Here is a 23,539-nt window from a genome sequence, read left to right as displayed (position 1 = left end):
TCCTAGGCATGATAGGATTTTACAGAAGATTCTGTAAGAATTTCTCAGATATTGTAGCCCCTCCTACCTCTCTTACCAGTCATAAAGTTCCCTTTAATTGGACGTCAGATTGTAACACTGCTTTTAATAAAGCAAAAAGATTATTGTGCTCTGCACCCATTCTCCTGTCTCCAGACTTCTCCAAACCTTTTTCATTACAGGTTGATGCTTGTGAGTCTGGGGTTGGGGCGGTACTATTACAAATCGGGAACAAGGAGCTGCAGCCAATCGCATACTTTTCAGCTAAGTTCCAGCCACATCAGAGAGCTTACTCTACCATTGAAAAAGAAGCCCTCGCGCTGGTAATGGCTTTGGAGCATTTTGATGTTTATGTGGGCCAGACATCGCAGGTGGTCACAGTCTACAGTGATCACAACCCGTTAGTCTATCTCCAAGCCATGAAGAATCACAACACAAGGCTTATGCGTTGGACGCTCAGGCTGCAGCCCTACAATATCAGAATTCATTATATTGCCGGCAAAGAAAATGTGTTGGCAGACTCTTTGTCAAGAGTCTAGTTTATTATTTTATTTAGGTTAGGATGTATTTGTGGTAACCCCTTTCAAGCTCTTTTTTTTATCCCCTGATGTGGGGTTTTTTTTTTTAGTGAGGGGATGCGGGCTACCGTCCGCCTGTATCTTGGACCTATGCTAGCCTGTCTGACTGCTGTCTCACTCTAAGTTTAGGGTTTGGCTTTTGGTCACTAGGAAAGCTGAGCTCTATCTAAGAGTTGGATGGTGGAGAGGATAGGCTGTCCCATTATTTTGTGCCATGGCGGCACGGTTACCACTGGGAGGTGGCAGCCTAATCCTGAGCCTTCTCGGGGGTGGGGGTGTGGCATGCAAAGAGTACGTAACCTTTATTCGGCGCATGGACACACCCTCATTTACAGGCTATCTCCCCCAACCAGCGAACCAGGTTGCTAAGAGTTGATGATGGGGCCCCATCGTTCAACTAGTGACCAGGTTCTAGCCAATAAGAAGGTGGGATTGACAATCGCAGAGGTTATGTGGATACCGCTCTCCTGTCTGCCCTTGTCATTCCCACTCTAGAGCTGGTTGAAGCACGGTCTGCTATCTTGTGGCTTCTATTTCTGCCTTGCTTACCGTGGAGTGCACTATATTTATCACTGTACATAGTGTACATATTGCTGTTATAATTGGTGAAGGATAATATAAGTCTAAACTTTTTCTACTGTGTTTATTTGCTCCCATTACACCTGGGATAACAGGCCATTTGAAATCCTAGGTTGTAATACCAGGAGTCACACTAGGGAAGGACCAGGTGTCACACTAGTGGAGGACCAGGTGTCACACCTTTGGAGGACCAGGAGTCACACCTATGGAGGACCAGAAGTCACACCTATGGAGGACCAGGTGTCACACTAGTGGAGGACCAGGAGTCACACTAGGGGAGGACCAGGTGTCACACTAAGGGAGGACCAGATGTTACATTAGGGGAGGACCAGGTGGTACACTAGTGGAGGACCAGGTGTCACACCTATGGAGGACCAGGTGTCATCCTAGGGAAGGATCAAGCGTGAAGGCTGAGAGAGCTCCCGCGTCGCACTTAGCTGTCAAAACAAACTGGAGAATGGCATATTGAAAGACATCACCGGATGTGGCCACCTGTGGAACAACGCACTTAATGGATGTGGCCACCTGTGGAACAACGCACTTAATGGATGTGGCCACCTGTGGAACAACGCACTTAATGGATGTGGCCACCTGTGGAACAACGCACTTAATGGATGTGGCCACCTGTGGAACAACGCACTTAATGGATGTGGCCACTTGTGGAACAACGCACTTAATGGATGTGGCCACCTGTGGAACAACGCACTTAATGGATGTGGCCACCTGTGGAACAACGCACTTAATGGATGTGGCCACCTGTGGAACAACGCACTTAATGGATGTGGCCACTTGTGGAACAACGCACTTAATGGATGTGGCCACCTGTGGAACAACGCACTTAATGGATGTGGCCACCTGTGGAACAACGCACTTAATGGATGTGGCCACCTGTGGAACAACGCACTTAATGGATGTGGCCACCTGTGGAACAACGCACTTAATGGATGTGGCCACCTGTGGAACAACGCACTTAATGGATGTGGCCACCTGTGGAACAACGCACTTAATGGATGTGGCCACCTGTGTAACAACGCACTTAATGGATGTGGCCACTTGTGGAACAACGCACTTAATGGATGTGGCCACCTGTGGAACAACGCACTTAATGGATGTGGCCACCTGTGGAACAACGCACTTAATGGATGTGGCCACCTGTGGAACAACGCACTTAATGGATGTGGCCACCTGTGGAACAACGCACTTAATGGATGTGGCCACCTGTGTAACAACGCACTTAATGGATGTGGCCACTTGTGGAACAACGCACTTAATGGATGTGGCCACCTGTGGAACAACGCACTTAGTGGATGTGGCCACCTGTGGAACAACGCACCCAATGGATGTAGCCATATGCGAAACAACATACTTAATGGATGTGGCCACCTGTGGAACAACGCATCCAATGGATGTGACCACATGTGAAACAACGCACTTAATGGATGTGGCCACCTTTGGAACATCGCACTTAATGGATGTGGTCACCTGTGGAACAACGCATATAATGGATGTGGCCATCTGTGGAACAACGCATTTAATGGATGTGGCCACATGTGAAACAACGCACTTAATGGATGTGGGCACCTGTGCAACAACGCACCCAATGGATGTGACCACATGGGAAACAACGCACTTAATGGATGTGGTCACATGTGGAACAATGCACTTAATGGATGTGGTCACATGTGGAACAATGCACTTAATGGATGTGGTCACATGTGGAACAACGCACTTAATGGATGTGGTCACATGTGAAACAACGCACTTAATGAATGTGGTCATATGTGGAACAACCACTTAATGGATAAGGCCACCTGTGGAACAACGCATTCAACTGATGAGGCCACCTGTGGGACAACACACTTAGTGGATGTGGTCACATGTGGAACAACGCATTCAGTGTATGAGGCCACCTGTGGAACAACGCACTTAATGTATGTGACATGTGGAACAACGCATCTAATGGATGTAGCCACCTGTGGAACAACGCACTTAATGGATGAGGCCGCCTGTGAAACAACGCACAGCACATAATGGATGTGTCCACCTGTGGAACAACGCATTTAATGGATGTGACCACATGCGGGACAACGCACTCAGTGGATGAGGCCACCTGTGGAACAACGCGTTTAATGGATGAGGCCAGCAAGGGCCAAAACACTAAGCTGATGGCCCCAACTTGAGCACAAATACTTTCAGACAGTCCCAACTGAGAATTCTCCCAGATGATAGGATCAGCTCGGGAGCAAGAAGACTTTCCAAGCAGAAGTTACATGAGTTCAAGAAATACAATTTACTGAGACAATTTCTATTTAGTTACGATTACTTAATGGAATTTACAGCCTGTTGACTAGACATGAATGCAAGTTTTCGCTGTAAGAAATACATCTCTCAGTGTGGGTCAAATTACTTCAGAAGCTAGCCAACTGAATGTGAATTTTTTTCACATGACTGGGGCCGTTAAGGGAAAACTTTTACGAAACAGGATCATCTCTGAGTCAATTTTTTTCAGAAAGAACCACCTGAAAACCAAACAAAATCTTAAAAGACATGACCATCAGACAATGCCACTTACATGAAGTGGTTTCATTGAGGACGAAAAAATTTTTGAAGGAAGGTTGAGTGGTCGTACAGGTGAGAATTATTGGTGGAGGACATGGAAGGCACAAACAGCACATTACAGCAAGGACGTCTAAAAATGAAAAGTTTTTTTCTTTTTTTTCTTTGACGATATGAATTAGGAAGTTAAAACATCTTACTGGAATAAGTTATCTAAAGAGGGGAAAACAAAACCTCTTATGAACTGGGCTTTCCGAGGGTCAACATGTCTTACATGTCAGGTACATCGAAGGATTAAAACTTCGTGTATGGCGGGAACTTCGAAGGATCTAAACCTCCTACATTGACGTTAGAGTTTCTAATCATCTCGCACATCAGGCCATGTTGATGTATTAATCACTTCATTGGTCATAACTACTGAAGATAGAAGAAAACTGAATTGCTGAGTGAGTGTGTTGCCAAAAACCCACACGAAGATCATCGTGTGGCCTAGAATAGATAGCGACCGAGATGAAGGGAAAATATGGATAATGTCTATTCAAGATTCATGTCTCTGTAAATTCTTTAGATAAAAGAAAGGAGAGGAAGAACAGAAAAGGTGATCTCTTCATGAAGTAGGTCCACGTTCCAGCTCTTTACGTACTGCAGGGATGCTTAAGACTGAGTCGCAGTGGTCAAGATGGGGCCATCCGTTGTCATTCTTTATGGATCACCACCCTGACTGCCTCTGCTTTACGGACAGGGACCCCCAGCGGCCTCAGAATTTCACCGACGAAACCAATTAGCGAGACTTATACCGCTGCAATAAACCGATTTTATATTCGTGTCGTACAACATTCACAATTTTCTCCTTCGTGAAAAAATATATATATATAATTAAAATGAAAGAAGTTCGAGTTTTAAAAAAATGAATTGCATTTCTATGAGATATCTGGATGCAAAAGTTTGAATCAGGTACTTTACTCTGGCTGACTTCAAATACTGACGGTCGAGATGATATTGCTGACGCTTTTGCGGTGCATTTTACCTTCTTCCTGGCACCGGCCAACTTGTCGAGAATACAACGAGGATGTGCAATAGGTGCTGGGTTTTGGGTGTTGATGGTGGAGAGGACTATGTTGAGGTGTGAGTGGGGGTGTGCGGTGGGTGTAGCTGTTTGGTTGCTATTGATCAGTAGCGAGCAGGCGCGAGGGCGGGTGGGGGGGCGCTACTGCAGTGCGTCAGCCAGCACTAGCGCCTACCCAAGGTGCTCTTCCTTGCGCTGCCAGGGGCCTCACTGTTCTCCACGTGGCCACAGCTACTGTTGATGCTTTCCGCCCAGCCCCACCCTCTGATTTACCTTCTGCGCTTCCCTCTGTTCCACCCATTGCCCCCACCCTTTGATCCATCTTGCCGGGAGTATCCTTGGCTTCCACGTAACCACAGCTACTGTTGATGCTTTCCACTCTTTGGCACTCTTAATCCACCCTATGATCCACCTTCAGCACCATCTCTACTCCATTCTCTGATGCATCTTGTGCCTCACCCTCTACTCCACCCTTTCATTCACCCTCTACCCTCTGTCCCACCCTCTACGCCACCCTCTGATTTACCTTGCCAGGGGCATCACAACTCTCCACTTAGTCAAAACAATCGTTTGCTTCTTCTGCATCTTCTACTATAACTAGGACATTGTTGTTTATCATACAAAACCCACTGATACACTTGCCTGTAATATACCTTCTATTTTTTCCGTAAGTTCTATTCCAACAACCCGGCTTTCGACCAGACTGCCTTGGTAACCGCTTAATCAACCATATTATTGTTTCCTGCTTCCCAAAAATTCATACACTAAACGCAATTCAGCGGATCAAGCACCTCATGTAGAAGTGTCGAGAGTCTTTTCGAAGATTTCACTTTTGCACGGATCACTTTTTTCTCTCTCTTCGTAGAAGGCCAACGGATGCTAAACAGGGTTATCCACCTGTGCCTGTGGCATCCCTGCGTTTCACAGGGTTTGTATCCATACGTCCTGTCATGTCTCTCACACCAGTATGTTTGGATTTTCCATGTACTGATCATGAAATGCCCCTCTTCACCGTTACAAATTGTACATTCCGAATATTTTGAGACATTTTCAAACAGGGTATGTTTTGCAGAGTCTAAGGTGAACAGTAAATGTTCGCTGTAACTTTTCGGACTAGAGATTCCTCATCTATCGTGAAGAAATATGTGAACATAGAGCAATATTCTAAACCAGAGAGCTTAAGTGATTTGAAGTGTGCTATAATACGTGCAGTTTCCCTTTTTTTTAAGTTTTCTTAATCCACCTTATCATTTTTTTTATCCTCTCTAAAGGATAGGTCGTTTGTCAGTAATATTCCTACGTCTTGTAACTGTTCTATCCGTTTTATGACCAGATCTTGTTGCGTTTTAAATCATGTAAATTTTTTAAATTCGTTCTTTAAGTAAAAAAATTAACAGTAATGAATAACCGCAAATATCTTATTATCCAGAAAAGTGTGTTGACATATCCTAGAAGTTACTCAAAACTCTCTAACATGAGAAGAAGAAAATATTCATATTCACTTAACTTATTGTCACCATTCTTCGTACTTCACGTTCCTCTCTTAACTTATTGTCACCATTCTTCGTACTTCACGTTCCTCTCTTAACTTATTGTGACCATTCTTCGTACTTCACGTTCCTCTCCATCTCGGTACCAACAAACACTGATCAAACAGATGTCACAAACTTTGACACAGACTTTTAACGTCTTTAAGTCTTATAGAAAAACATTCTGGGTGACTTGCCATTTTTATACATTGTCTTTAGACTTTATCATTTATTTTCAATTACTACTGAAGGTCAAGAAGAAACACTTATGTGCCCATTTGTAGTCTCATTATAATTCTGCGTTCGAGTAACGAGATATTTCAATGTATGTTCCAAAATATGTATAATATATAGCTGTAAATCAGGTGGATAATAGTCATTAATTTTTTGAACACGGTTTCACCAACTTTGATTTAAATTTTATTTTTTTTACCAACCCTCACCAGCCCTACATCACTCATTCCTGCTTTCTCATATTTCTCCCAACGGGTTTAGCGCTTAACTTTATTATTATTATTATTATTATTATTATTATTATTATTATTATTATTATTGAAGTGTCCTCATTTGCCCTGAAATTTTCCAAATGTTAATTTACTTGTATTCTTCTCATTTGTTTAAGTTAACAGATCAAAGTTATGGATTCGGATTCGAGTTTTGTTTGTTGGATATTAATGTTCACGATGATGCTTTGTTCTCGAAGAGTATCGTCCTGCGAGAGTACAGTCAGCGAACAGGCTCCATCTGCGAAGCAGGCTTTGTACAACCAAGCTCCTTCTACAAGAGTAGATAAATGGTTTAGAGAACCCACAAGTTGATAAATTAGACACATGTGCAACACAAGTGTTTCACAAGTGACTAATCCTTCCACGAGGCAGGCTTTTTAAGACCAGGGTCCATCTACGAGGAAGACTTAGGAAGACCTGGCTCCATCTACTAGGCGGGCACTGGAGGATCTATCTCCATCAGTGAGACAGGTTCTAGAAAACCCGGTTTCATGAACGAGGCAGGCTTTGAAATACCTAGTTCACTCATCAAAGAAGGCTTTGAAAGACTAGGCTTTCTCTCTGAGGCATACTTCATTAGATCCGGCTCCCTCTATGAGGCAGGAAATCAACAAGCAATCTGCCCTCAGCTACCAAAGGAGTTAATTGGCCTTGAGAAAGGTCCTAACATTGTGGTCATCAACACTGATAGTTGTGTAATGACAACTCCCAATTCCGTCGCATTCTCATAATTATAAGACTGCATTATTCTGTACAAGGAGGCTTTAGGAAAGGTAGGGGGTGTGTGGACCAGGTGTTTACAGTGAAACATATAAGTGAACAGTATTTAGATAAGGCTAAAGAGGTCTTTGTGGCATTTATGGATTTGGAAAAGGCGTATGACAGGGTAGATAGGGGGGCAATGTGGCAGATGTTGCAGGTGTATGGTGTAGGAGGTAGGTTACTGAAAGCAGTGAAGAGTTTTTACGAGGACAGGCTCAAGTTAGAGTATGTAGGAAAGAGGGAAATTATTTCCCAGTAAAAGTAGGCCTTAGACAAGGATGTGTGATGTCACCGTGGTTATTTAATATATTTATAGATGGGGTTGTAAGAGAAGTAAATGCGAGTGTCTTGGCAAGAGGCGTGGAGTTAAAAGATAAAGAATCACACATAAAGTGGGAGTTGTCACAGTTGCTCTTTGTTGATGACACCGTGCTCTTGGGAGATTCTGAAGAGAAGTTGCAGAGATTGGTGGATGAATTTGGTAGGGTGTGCAAAAGAAGAAAATTAAAAGTGAATACAGGACAGAGTAAGGTTATGAGGATAACAAAAAGATTAGGTGATGAAAGATTGGATATCAGATTGGAGGGAGAGAGTATGGAGGAGGTGAATGTATTCAGATATTTGGGAGTGGACGTGTCAGCGGATGGGTCTATGAAAGATGAGGTGAATCATAGAATTGATGAATGGAAAAGGGTGAGTGGCGCACTTAGGAGTCTGTGGAGACAAAGAACTTTGTCCTTGGAGGCAAAGAGGGGAATGTAAGGAAGTACAGTTTTACCAACGCTCTTATATGGGTGTGAAGCATGGGTGATGAATGTTGCAGCGAGGAGAAGGCTGGAGGCAGTGGAGATGTCATGTCTGAGAGCAATGTGTGGTGTGAATATAATGCAGAGAATTCGTAGTTTGGAAGTTAGGAGGAGGTGCGGGATTACCAAAACTGTTGTCCAGAGGGCTGAGGAAGGGTTGTTGAGGTGGTTCGGACATGTAGAGAGAATGGAGCGAAACAGAGTGACTTCAAGAGTGTATCAGTCTGTAGTGGAAGGAAGGCGGGGTAGGGGTCGGCCTAGGAAAGGTTGGAGGGAGGGGGTAAAGGAGGTTTTGTGTGCGAGGGGCTTGGACTTCCAGCAGGCATGCGTGAGCGTGTTTGATAGGAGTGAATGGAGACAAATGGTTTTTAATACTTGACGTGCTGTTGGAGTGTGAGCAAAGTAACATTTATGAAGGGGTTCAGGGAAACCGGCAGGCCGAACTTGAGTCCTGGAGATGGGAAGTACAGTGTCTGCACTCTAAAGGAGGGGTGTTAATGTTACAGTTTAAAAACTGTAGAGTAAAGCACCCTTCTGGCAAGACAGTGATGGAGTGAATGATGGTGAAAGTTTTTCTTTTTCGGGCCACCCTGCCTTGGTGGGAATCGGCCAGTGTGATAAAAAAAAATTATTCTGTAACTGAAGAACGAGCTTTATTAAAGAGACAGGTTAATATTCCAGCCGGTGATAATATCACAAGTCTTTTTTATGAAAGAGACAGGTGTTTATATACGACCTGACGAGCTGTATCAGCTCAACAAGTCTCGTGAACAAAAGACACGTTGGAGAACCAGCTTTTATAGCCTGCCAATAATAGCTTATTATGGAATATGTGTCTTGGTTCTTGTCGGCAATACGATAATCAGATTTCGTTGGCCTTCTTAAGCATTTAAAATCTTGAAATAACCAAATTTCCGTTTTTCTGTCACGTCTATTGGAATACGAAGTCTTCACTTGATATTCAATAAAGGCTTGCAAACTAAGAGAAAAGATTAAAATATTCACTTAGCAGTATTAGCCAGGTTCTCTAATTATTGTGCACTCATCAACAGTAATTAACATTATCATCTGAAGAGAAATTAGGAGTATTAATAACATATAAATATGGTAAGCATACCTTATCCCATGACTCGCGTACCTCCGAGCCAGGAGTAGCCTGAAGAAGTTATCCCAAGACCCGCGTACCTCCGAGCCAGGAGTAGCCTGAAGTAGTTATCCCAAGACCCGCGTGCCTCCGAGCCAGGAGTAGCCTGAAGAAGTTATCCCAAGACCCGCGTACCTCCGAGCCAGGAGGAGCCTGAAGAAGTAATCCCAAGACCCGCGTACCTCCGAGCCAGGAGTAGCCTGAAGTAGTTATCCCAAGACCCGCGTACCTCCGAGCCAGGAGTAGCCTGAAGAAGTTATCCCAAGACCCGCGTACCTCTGAGCCAGGAGTAGCCTGAAGAAGTTATCCAAAGACCCGCGTACCTCCGAGCCAGGAGTAGCCTAAAGAAGTTATCCCAAGACCCGCGTACCTCTGAGCCAGGAGTAGCCTGAAGAAGTTATCTCAAGACCCGCGTACCTCCGAGCCAGGAGTAGCCTGAAGAAGTTATCCCAAGACCCGCGTACCTCCGAGCCAGGAGTAGCCTGAAGAAGTTATCCCAAGACCCGCGTACCTCTGAGCCAGGAGTAGCCTGAAGAAGTTATCCAAAGACCCGCGTACCTCCGAGCCAGGAGTAGCCTAAAGAAGTTATCCCAAGACCCGCGTACCTCTGAGCCAGGAGTAGCCTAAAGAAGTTATCCCAAGACCCGCGTACCTCTGAGCCAGGAGTAGCCTGAAGAAGTTATCCCAAGACCCGTGTACCTCCGAGCCAGGAGTAGCCTGAAGAAGTTATCCCAAGACCCGCGTACCTCCGAGCCAGGAGTAGCCTGAAGAAGTTATCTCAAGACCCGCGTACCTCTGAGCCAGGAGTAGCCTGAAGAAGTTATCCCAAGACCCGCGTACCTCCGAGCCAGGAGTAGCCTGAAGAAGTTATCTCAAGACCCGCGTACCTCCGAGCCAGGAGTAGCCTGAAGAAGTTATCTCAAGACCCGCGTACCTCCGAGCCAGGAGTAGCCTGAAGAAGTTATACCAAGATCCGCGTACCTCTGAGCCAGGAGTAGCCTGAAGAGGTTATACCAAGACCCGCGTACCTCTGAGCCAGGAGTAGCCTGAAGAAGTTATACCAAGACCCGCGTACCTCCGAGCCAGGAGTAGCCTAAAGAAGTTATCCCAAGATCCGTGTACCTCTGAGCCAGGAGTAGCCTGAAGAAGTTATCCCAAGACCCGTGTACCTCCGAGCCAGGAGTAGCCTGAAGAAGTTATCCCAAGACCCGCGTACCTCCGAGCCAGCAGTAGCCTGAAGAAATTATCCCAAGACCCGCGTGCCTCCGAGCCAGGAGTAGCCTGAAGAAGTTATCCCAAGACCCGCGTACCTCCGAGCCAGCAGTAGCCTGAAGAAGTTATCCCAAGACCCGCGTACCTCCGAGCCAGGAGTAGCCTGAAGAAGTTATCCCAAGACCCGCGTACCTCCGAGCCAGCAGTAGCCTGAAGAAGTTAGTTTAAAGATGATCCAAGTCGAACCCAAACGTCAACATAAGTTTCATTTTCCTAAGTGCGGGTTATTTGTGTATTACTTTGCAGCGTTCTCACCCCAAGGGCCACGGCCCGCTGGAGGACCACGGCCCGCTGGAGGCCCACGGCACGCTGGAGGCCCACGGCACGCTGGAGGCCCACGGCACGCTGGAGGGCCACGGCCAGCTGGTGGGCCGCAAGATGACAGTGAGTCAACTTAGTTCTGGTCAAGTGAAAATTTTCCATATTTGACACCTTTTTCACCAGCTGAACTTTCAGTCCTTGAGTAGATCTGATTGAAGGTGGGTTTACTACACGTCGTTCTATGCTTGTCAGTAATCATCACCTACTGTTCTGTAAGACATAATTTATACTATTGCGTAGTGTCTTTAGTCTGTAGTGTAATACAGAGCAATCAATCTTTATTCGTATTTAATTTAGAAAACGTATAATTAAAATACAACAAAACGATACATAACTGGATAAATACGTAGTTTTCTTTCATATGTTTAGAAGTTTTCATACTTAATTGTTACATTTGTGATAGAAAAAACAGATTTACGTATTTTTTATCATATTTTCCCTTTTATGTAATTTTAGGGATGTTTTATGTATAATAAACAAAAAGATATAATGAAGCGTGTTTAAACGAACATAAACTTACAACTTCTCACAATAAGTTTTTTTGGTGCAGCACTTACCAGCCTGAGATATGTAGTGATGGACAGTGAGCTGCAAAAGATTTGGAAACCTGTGTTTGTGTCTAGATATATATATATATATATATATATATATATATATATATATATATATATATATATATATATATATATATATATATATATATATATATATATAATATATATATATATATATATATATATATATATAAATATATATATATATATATATATATATATATATATATATATATATATATTAATATATATATATATATATATATATATATATATATATATATATATATATATATATATATATATATATATATATATATATATATATATATATATATATATATATATATATATATATATATATATATATATATATGCAATAAGATCACAGTGAACAGGTGATTTCAAAATATGCAAAACAACCACTCTGAAAGAATAGAGAAATTCCAAGCGCTTTCGTGACTACTCACATTATCAAGGAACTATATGATTTTACCTATTCGTCACGACATATATCATTACCTAAAAATGTATTACAACAGTTTTAAAGCATAATCATCAGTCATGCCAAATTAAATTTTAAAAATACAATGAATCGAGTTACAAAACTGAAATAAAATAGCTTATATTTGGTCGATTTGCAACGCATATAAATATACTTTCCCACAGTATGTAGAGAGCTGACATATTCATAGATGTGAAGGAAAAAATTTCCGAGCTTATCAGGGAACGGGTGGGGTTTGAACCCAAGGCGAGTGAGTCCTAAAACTCAAAGGTCAGTGCGTTAACCACTCGACCAGGTGACTCTAATAAAAGTCATCCAAATTCTTGTTTTTATAGATGAATCCCACACGATTTCGTGTATCACTTCAGAACCTTGTTGAAACATTTAGGGAAAGAAATGATAACGCACAGTAATGTTAAATAAATAATTCAGTAATACCACAATTCCGTAATACATGATAATACTAACGAGTACTGACAATATAAAATTAATAATTAGACTATAATAAAATATAATAGAGCGCAGAGTAATAATAGAATTATATAACTTTGATACGAAGTTAACACATTTAAAGGAGACTAACTAAAGCAAATTATTTAAGAATATCATTAAGTATTTAATTGGGAAAATAAATATTCATTGGTGATATTAGTGTGTGTGTGTTTGTGTGCTCATCCACTTGTACTCATCTATTTGTGGTTGCAAGTATCGAGTGTCAGCTCCTGGCCCCACCTCTTTGCTGGCCGTTATTGGGTTCACCCTTTTCTTCACTAAGTAATTCCACTTCCTGACACTCTAAAGCTAAAGAAGGGTTTCCTAGCATCCCTCTGCCTTATCTGCGTTTTTAACGTCCCGTTGTGCCCTCGTGTACCTGAGACCCGCCTCTCAAGTAAACTCGCCTTGTCCATCTTTTCATGTCCTCTCAGTATCTTGCATGTGGTAATCATGTCATCCTTGCTCATTCTGTCCTCCAGATTATCTCCTCATAGCTCGTACCACTCAGTTTTGGGACTAATTTCATTGTACACCTCTGCACTTTGTCCAGCTTTATGATATGATTCATCAGATGTGGATTCCATACTGGAGTTGCATGCCTCAAGATGGGCTTCACTTGTCATATATGGGGTCCTGAATGCCTCCTTCTTGAGGTTCCTGAAAGTTTCTCTTGAAATTGCCAGTTTTGCGTTTGCTGCGACTGTTATTCAGTGGGTGTGTGCCTCAGGCGAAATACTCAGAATTATGTTAATTCCCAGGTCCATCTGTTTCAGGGAGGTTCTCAGCCTTTGACCCCCGAGCCTGTACACAGCTTCCGATCCTCTTTACTCTTCCCCGATTTTCTTATATTCACATTTACTGGGGTTAAATTCTAATAAACACTTGCCAGACCAATCCTGCAGGTTGTTCAGACCCATTTGCAATTTCCTGATCTGCTGCTGTTTGTTTGCTCCTCGTTAGTTTCACGTAATCTGTAAAGAACACTACCTCTGCCTTGATTTTCTTTCTGTCATGTCGTTTTACATACATAAAAAACAGTATTGGTCCAACAGCTAATCCTTGTGGAAGTCTTTTTACCAGGTCCTTCACAGTTGTCTACTTTCCGATGTGGCTGTATAGAAACTTCTCATTCAGCTTCTCTTCTTACTCAAGCGTATATTCGTTTCCGGCTCTTCAGCTCGCTTCCCTATTCTTTGGTGTTCTTTAATATGTATATTTCTTACACGTTCTTTAGTTTTTTGCCTTCTTGCCTCTAGGTTAATCATGGGCTCACTCTATTTTTTTATGCCTGTGCATCTTCTGGTACATTCCAGTTACATACTCTATCGTTTTGCTCAATGTCCTTCCGTTTGGCTCCCTTTCCCATGGTACTTCACTTAGGAATTAGCTCATGCCTGTGTAGTTTAAGCTTTTAAAGTCAGGTTTGTCCACTTGTTCAGCGTGGTCGCTAGCATCGAGGTGTCTCTTGTGTACAATGTTCCCTACATCAGAGTCGCTTAGGGTGAACACAAAATCCGTCCTTGTTGGTTCATCGTCTCTCTCTGTCTCCGTCTCTGTCTCTGTCTCTGTCTCTCTCTCTGTCTCTCTCTGTCTCTCTCTGTCTCTCTCTCTCTCTCTCTCTCTCTCTCTCTCTCTCTCTCTCTCTCTCTCTCTCTCTTTCTCTCTCTCTGGTTGTGTCCCTGGTATGTTGACTTATTATAATTATTATAATCATGGGAAGAGCTAAACCCGTAGGAATTAAACAGCTCCTGTGGGGGGAAAGGAATGAAAGGTATTTATACTCAGTTTAGGGAATTGGAGCACAGATCCAATTCCCTAGATCAAGAGCCCCTCACCAGTGTCAAGGAACCTCCTGGAGGGCCTTGAGGGGTGGTATGTTGACTCATCTCCAACAACATCCGACAATTTAGCTCTCCATGCATCTGGTCCCCTCTGCGACTTAAGACTTCCGGCCTCTTTATCTTTCAGGTCCTCAATGATCTGCATTGCCCATGTGGGCTCTACCTACCTCAGCTATCGCGTCCACCATCACACTGTTGTCTTTATATTCCTGTCTTGGCCTCTTGCTGTTTAGTGGCGAGTTTTACATCACTGTTATCATTACTCTGGGCCACCAGTTCGGAATATCCCTCATATGTAATCATTCGAACCCCTCTATTTATTCCACCTATCTCAAACATATGCTGGTTCTTGACTAGCAACGCTACTTCTCCACCTCTTCTCTTTCTTCAATCTTTTCTCATTATAGTATTTGATACCCTTCTGGATAGACTACATCTGTTATCACCTCTGTGAGCTTCTTTTCTGTGATTATTATGTCATGAGATGCCTCCTTTATTCGCTCATTTCATTCATCACATTCATCTCATTTGCATTTGTATATTACACTTTCAGTTTTCTTTCTGTTATGCTTTGGTTTTCGGGTTCTTGGTCTCCTGGAGGTTGGTGCAGAGGCAAAGTTGGTTGTGGGAGGGGGGTGAGACCATGATTGTGTGTGAGGGGGGATATGGTGCGTGGGTGGGAGAGGGAAAGGGGTTTTGGGGATGGAATGGGGATTGATTTTTAGGAATGAGAGGCGTAGGTGGCGAGAAGTGGGGGCAGGGTAGGGTTTGCTTTGAGCTATTTGTGTGTGTGTGTGTGTGTGTGTGTGTGTGTGTGTGTGTGTGTGTGTGTGTGTGTGTGTGTGTGTGTGTGTGTACTCACCTAATTGTGGTTGCAGGGGTCGAAACTCAGCTCCTGGCCCCGCCTCTTCACTGATCGCTACTAGGTCCTCTCTCCCCCTGCTTCCTGAGCTGTATCATACCTCTTCTTAAAACTATGTATGGTTCCTGCCTCCACTACTTCGCTTGCTAGGCTATTCCACTTCCTGACAACTCTATGACTGAAGAAATACTTCCTAACGTCCCTGTGACTCGTCTGAGTCTTCAGCTTCCAGTTGTGACCCCTTGTCCCTGTGTCCCCTCTCTGGAACATCCTATCTCTGTCCACCTTGTCTATTCCCCGCAGTATCTTGTATGTCGTTATCATGTCTCCCCTGACCCTTCTGTCCTCCAGTGTCGTCAGTCCGATCTCCCTCAACCTTTCCTCGTACGACATTCCCCTGAGCTCTGGGACTAGCCTTGTTGCAAACCTTTGTACTTTTTCTAACTTCTTGATGTGCTTGACCAGGTGTAGGTTCCAGACTGGTGCTGCATACTCCAGTATGGGCCTAACGTACACAGTGTACAGTGTCTTGAACGATTCCTTATTAAGGTATCGGAACGCTTTTCTCAGGTTTGCCAGGCGCCTGTATGCTGCAGCAGTTATTTGGTTGATGTGTGCCTCCGGTGATGTGCTCGGTGTTATGGTCACCCCAAGGTCTTTCTCCCTGAGTGAGGTCTGTAGTCTTTGTCCACCTAGCCTATACTCTGTCTGCGGTCTTCTTTGCCCCTCCCCAATCTTCATGACTTTGCATTTGGCTGGATTGAATTCGAGAAGCCAGTTACTGGACCACATGTCCAGCCTGTCCAGGTCTCTTTGCAGTCCTGCCTCATCCTCATCCGATTTAATTCTTCTCATCAACTTCACATCATCTGCGAATAGGGACACTTCAGAGTCTAATCCTTCCATCATGTCGTTCACATATATCAAAAATAGCACTGGTCCTAGAACTGACCCCTGTGGGACCCCGCTCGTCACAGGCGCCCACTGTGATACCTCTTCACGTACCATGACTCGTTGCTGCTTCCCTGTCAGGTATTCCCTGATCCATTGCAGTGCCCTCCCTGTTACATGCGCCTGATCCTCCAGCTTCTACCCTAATCTCTTGTGGGGAACTGTGTCAAAGGCCTTCCTGCAGTCTAGGAAAACGCAATCTACCCACCCCTCTCTCTCGTGTCTTCTGTTACCTTGTCATAAAACTCCAGGAGGTTTGTGATACAAGATTTGCCTTCCATGAACCCATGCTGGTTTTCATTTATAATCTTGTTCCTTTCCAGGTGTGTGTGTGTGTGTGTGTGTGTGTGTGTGTGTGTGTGTGTGTGTGTGTGTGTGTGTGTGTGTGTGTGTGTGTGTGTGTGTATGAGTGTGTTCGTGTGTATGTGAGCGCATGTGTTATCGTGTGTATATATATTCACCCGATGTGATTATATTTTGTATTTGCTGTAAACATGCGCGAAACGCCATGAACAAAATTGGTTTTAAATAAATTTATACTGTAATTCAGAGGCACGCTCATCTAATGTAACAGGTGTGTGTGTGTGTGTGTGTGTGTGTGTGTGTACTCACCTATTTGTACTCACCTATTTGTGGTTGCAGGGGTCGAGTCCTAGCTCCTGGCCCCGCCTCTTCACCGGTTGCTACTAGGCCCTCTCTCTCCCCGCTCCATGAGCTTTATCAAACCTCGTCTTAAAACTGTGTATGGTTCCTGCCTCCACTACGTCCTTTTCTAGGCTATTCCACTGCCTTACAACTCTATGACTGAAGAAATACTTCCTACTATCTCTCTGACTCATTTGTGTCTTCAACTTCCAATTGTGGCCTCTTGTTTCTGTGTCCCCTCCCTGGAACATCCTGTCTTTGTCCACCTTGTCTATTCCACGCAGTATTTTATATGTCGTTATCATGTCTCCCCTGACCCTCCTGTCCTCCAGTGTGGTCAGGCCGATTTCCCTTAATCTTTCCTCATAGGACATTCCCCTTAGCTCTGGAACTAACCTTGTCGCAAACCTTTGTACTTTCTCTAGTTTCTTGACGTGCTTTATCAAGTGCGGGTTCCAAACAGGTGCTGCATACTCCAGTATGGGCCTGACATACACGGTGTACAGTGTCTTGAATGATTCCTTACTAAGGTATCGGAATGCTGTTCTCAGGTTTGCCAGGCGCCCATATGCTGCAGCAGTTATCTGATTGATGTGTGCTTCCGGAGACATGCTCGGTGTTATACTCACCCCAAGATCTTTCTCCTTGGCCACCTAGCCTATACTCTGTCTGTGGTCTTCTGTGCCCCTCCCCCATCTTCATGACTTTGCATTTGGCAGGATTAAATTCGAGAAGCCATTTGCTGGACCAGGTGTCCAGTCTGTCCAGGTCTCTTTGAAGTCCTGCCTGGTCCTCATCAGATTTAATTCTCCTCATTAACTTCACATCATCTGCAAACAGGGACACTTCTGAGTCTAACCCTTCCGTCATGTCGTTCACATATACCAAAAATAGCACTGGTCCTAGGACCGACCCCTGTGGGACCCCGCTCGTCACAGGTGCCCACTGTGATACATCATTACGTACCATGACTCGTTGTTGCCTCCCTGTCAGGTATTCTCTGATCCATTGCAGTGCCCTTCCTGTTATATGCGCCTGATGCTCTAGCTTCTGCACTAATCTCTTGTGAGGAACTGTGTCAAAGGCCTTCTTGCAGTCCAAGAAGATGCAATCAACCCACCCCTCTCTCTCTTGTCTTACTTCTGTTATTTTATCATAAAACTCCAGAAGGTTTGTGATACAGGATTTGCCTTCCGTGAATCCGTGCTGGTTGGCATTTATACTCCTGTTCCGTTCCAGGTGCTCCACCACTCTCCTCCTGATAATCTTCTCCATAATTTTGCATACTATACACGTCAATGACACAGGTCTATAGTTTAGTGCCTCTTTTCTGTCTCCTTTTTTAAAAATGGGAACTACATTGTGTGTGTGTGTGTGTGTGTGTCTGTCTGTCTGTCTTTAGGAGTGGAGCAGGGATTATAGAGCGCAAGCAGTCGTGAATACTCGATCCTCCGTTTGCAAATCGCGATACAGACTACTTTCGTCTCCGGGATTGAAGATGCAACAACGCATGGGCTACTCAACAGGTGCGAGGAGGGAAGGAAGTGCCAGCATCTCATCGAACTGGCTGGTGCTACTACTGGGATGAGCGGTGGCACTCTGTAGTGGCATTACTAGGATGAGAATAGTCTATATCTTAAGTTGCTTAATAGCGTTTAAAACCTGTCGTCTACACGAGGGTTGAGGCTGCTGGTAACCTTTTCGCTACCAGTCAAGAATACTTTTATCCCTAAAATAGGGATTAAAACACAATTATATATACACAGTTATTTAACTATTTGAGCATATATCCTAAGGGTATATATCCTAGGAGTTCTATCCAATTCCACGGAGCTAGGTGATGCGACTATGATAGGAGCAGTATAACTTTTCACTCATTACAGAACCCCACCTTCCCCGAATCCATTCCCATCCCTTCCATTATCCCTTCAGACCAGCAATGAAAATTTATGCACACTGTAACATTACATGAGCGTGCCTCTGAATTACAGTATATATTTATTTAAAACCAATATTGTTTTATTATTATTTTATTATTATTAAAGATTAGCCGGTATTCTCCCAGCCGGGCCTTTTCCAAGTGGTGGCCCGGCCTTGGCTCCCTCTTTAGGGAGTGTCTGAGACCTAAGTCTCCCATGGGAGGAGGCACAAGTACCTCCTCATCTTTGGGACCAACTGTCCCCAGGCCTAGCCACAAGCTAGGCCTTTCTGGTCTGCCATCCCCGCCCCAAGGGGGCAAATGGGAATGACAGTCTTATGAGCTAAAGGCTCGGGCTCAGGCACCTACCCTACCCTAGAAGAGTTAGGCATGGTGTCGATCTCCAATATTGTTCACGGAGTTTCCTACATGTTTACAGCAAATACAAAATATAATCACAGAGGGAGAACATATGTGCAATTAATGTCAGTATATTAATAAAAAGAAAGAATAAATAAAATTAGATTTTTTTTTGCGAAATATAGCATCTTTTCTTTTATTTTTAAGCTTAGAAGCTACTCTAAAATTTGATAAAAAACTCTCCAATATCGATTGGTTACGTAGTTTTATGTAAAGTTTGCTTAGGTGAGTTTGATATTGTGCATCATATCTGGTAACAACTTCTGTAAACATTGTGAACATTATAAACATTATTAATGCGGGAGTATGAGTTATCGTTTTTTTTAACAAGTCGGCCGTCTCCCACCGAGGCAGGGTGACCCAAAAAAAAGAAAATCCCCCAAAAGAAAATACTTTCATCATTCAACACTTTCACCAAACTCACACATACTCACTGTTTTTGTAGAGGTGCTCAGAACACAGCAGTTTAGAAGCATATACGTATAAAGATACACAACATATCCCTCCAAACTGCTAATATCCCAAACCCCTCCTTTAGAGTACAGGCATTGTACTTCCCATTTCCAGGACTCAAGTCCGGCTATATAAAAATAACCGGTTTACCTGAATCCCTTCACTAAATATTACCCTGCTCACACTCCAACACATCGTCAGGTCCCAAATACCATTCGTCTCCATTCACTCCTATCAAACACGCTCATGCACGCATGCTGGAAGTCCAAGCCCCTCGCCCACAAAACCTCCCTTACCCCTTCCTTCCAACCTTTTCGAGGACGACCCCTACCCCGCCTTCCTTCCCCTACAGATTTAAATGCTCTCCATGTCATTCTACTTTGGTCCATTCTCTCTAAATGACCAAACCACCTCAACAACCCCTCTTCAGCCCTCTAATACTTTTATAAACTCCACACCTTCTCCTAATTTCCACACTCCGAATTTTCTGCATAATATTTACACCACACATTGCCCTTAGACAGGACATCTCCACTGCCTCCAACCACCTCCTCGCTGTTGCATTCACAACCCAAGCTTCACACCCATATAAGAGTGTTGGTACTACTATACTTTCATACATTCCCTTCTTTGCCTACATAGATAACGTTTTTTGTCTCCACATATACCTTAACGCATCACTCGCCTTTTTCCCTCATCACTTCTATGGTTAACCTCATCCTTCATAAATCCATCCGCCGACACGTCAACTCCCAAGTATCTGAAAACATTCACTTCTTCCATACTCCTCCTCCCCAATATGATATCCATTTTTTCTTTATCTAAATCATTTGATACCCTCATCACCTTACTCTTTTCTAAATTCACTTTCAACTTTCTGCCTTTACACACACTCCCAAACTCATTCACTAACCTTTGCAATTTTTCTTTAGAATCTCCCATAAGCACAGTATCATCAGCAAAAAGCAACTGTGTCAATTCCAATTTTGTATTTGATTCCCCATATTTAATCACACCCCTCTCCCGAACACCCTAGCATTTACTTCTTTTACAACCCCATCTATAAATATATTAAACAACCATGGTGACATTACACATCCCTGTCTAAGACCTACATTTACTGGGAAGTAGTCTCCCTCTCTTCTACACACCCTATCCTGAGCCTCACTATCATCATAAAAGCTCTTTACAGCATTTAGTAACTTACCACCTATTCCGTATACTTGCATCATCTGCCACATTGCTCCACTATCCACTCTATCATATGCCTTTTCTAAATCCATAAATGCAATAAAAACTTTCCTACCTTTATCTAAATACTGTTCACATATATGCTTCAATGTAAACACTTGATCTACACATCCCCTACCCACTCTGAAACCTCCTTGCTCATCCGCAATCCTACATTCTGTCTTACCTCTAATTCTTTCAATTATAACCCTACCTTACACTTTTCCTGGTATACTCAGTAAACTTATTCCTCTACAATTTTTACAATCTCGTTTGTCCTCCTTCCCTTTATATAAAGGGACTATACATGCTCTCCGCCAATCCCTAGGTACCTTCCCCTCTTTCATACATTTATTAAACAAAAATACCAACCACTCCAACACTATATCCCCCCCTGCTTTTACCCTTTCTGTCATGATCCCGTCAGTTCCAGCTGCTTTACCCCCTTTCATTCTACGTAATGCCTCACGCACCCCCCCCCCCACTCACATCCTGCTCTTCTTCACTCCTAAATGACGGTATACCTCCCTGGCCAGTGCATGAAATTACTGCTTCCCTTTCTTAGTCTACATTTAAAAGTTCCTCAAAATATGAGTTATACCAACAATAATTAAATATGTGTCTACACAGTATTTATTAATATGTTCGGAGAATGAAGTGTTCTGACTCAGGCAATGATTACTAACTTGGTTTGTTGTAACTGAAGACAAAACTGCAGCACATTGTGTTAAGCTGAAAGACAGTTATCACAGGAGTGATGACGAGGTATCACCTAGATGATGACAAGTTATCAAAATGATTATGAGTTATTATGACTTGAATGGTGAGAAATCATCCCTTCGGTGACGATAAACAGTCTCAATTCACTCTTACCCCATCACACCACACTCACCTCCCCACACCACACTCACCCCATCACACCACACTCACCTCCCCACACCACACTCACCCCATCACACCACACTCACCCCATCACACCACACTCACCCCATCACACCACACTCGCCTCACCTCCCCACACCACACTCACCCCATCACACCACACTCACCTCCCCACACCACACTCACCCCATCACACCACACTCACCTCACCTCCCCACACCACACTCACCCCATCACACCACACTCACCCCACCAAACCACACTCCATCACCCCACCACACCACACTCCCTCACCCCACCACACCACACTCCCTCACCCCACCACACCACATTCTCTAACCCCTCCACACCACACTCCCTCACCCCACCACACCACACTCCCTCACCCCACCACACCACACTCCCTCACCCCACCACACCACATTCTCTAACCCCTCTACACCACACTCCCTTGCCACCCACCACACCACACTCCCTTGCCACCCACCACACCACACTCCCTTGCCACCCACCACACCACACTCCCTTGCCACCCACCACACCACACTCCCTTGCCACCCACCACACCACACTCCCTTGCCACCCACCACACCACATTCTCTAACCCCTCTACACCACACTCCCTCACCCCACCACACCACACTCCCTCACCCCACCACACCACACTCCCTCACCCCCCACACCACACTCCCTCACCCCACCACACCACTCTTCTTCCCACCTCACCACTCTTCCTCACCCCACCACACTCCTTCACCCCACCACGCCACACTCCCTCACCCCACCACACCACTCTTCCTCACCCCACCACACCACAATTCCTCGCCCCACAACACCACATTCTCTAACCCCTCTACACCACACTCCCTCACCCCACCACACCACATTCTCTAACCCCTCTACACCACACTCCCTCACCCCACCACACCACACTCCCTTGCCACCCACCACACCACACTCCCTTGCCAGCCATCACACCACACTCCCTTGCTACCCACCACACCACACTCCCTTGCTACCCACCACACCACACTCCCTCACCCCACCACACCACTCTTCCTCACCCCACCACTCTTCCTCTTCCCACCACACCACTCTTCCTCATCCCACCACACCACACTCCCTAACACCACCACACCACTATTCCTCACCCCACCACACCACTCTTCCTCACCCCACCACACCACTCTTCCTCACCCCACATACATTCGTGAGATGAGACGAGGGAGTTATGTGTGCAAATGTTCGCTTTAGCAGACGGAAGAAAGAGGAGAGAGACTAACATATTTGATCATGGACGGATATGGGATGATAGACAAGAGAGAGAGAGATGTTGCATCATCAACAGTCAGACCAAGAGACAACAATTGTAATCAACGAGAAACTCGCTACCGAAATGATTTGTAAAGCACTTCGTCACCGAAATAAAGAGACATAACGCAAAGCAAGTTTTAATTTAAAGCAAGCTCTTTAAAGACGCTTTTGCAGGTCAAGCTTTATACTGTAAATACGTTATGCAGAGCGAACTTATAAAGACGTAACGGAGAGCCAGTTTTATAAATACACACTTTCGTTGTGTATATCCTGATAGTTATATACCTCTAGATGCATATTTACTGAAAGTTATACACCTCTCAGTGAATAGC

Source organism: Cherax quadricarinatus, chromosome 39, assembly GCF_038502225.1.
Source record: "Cherax quadricarinatus isolate ZL_2023a chromosome 39, ASM3850222v1, whole genome shotgun sequence".
NCBI lineage: Eukaryota > Metazoa > Arthropoda > Malacostraca > Decapoda > Parastacidae > Cherax > Cherax quadricarinatus.
Note: the sequence above shows the minus strand (reverse complement) of the source record.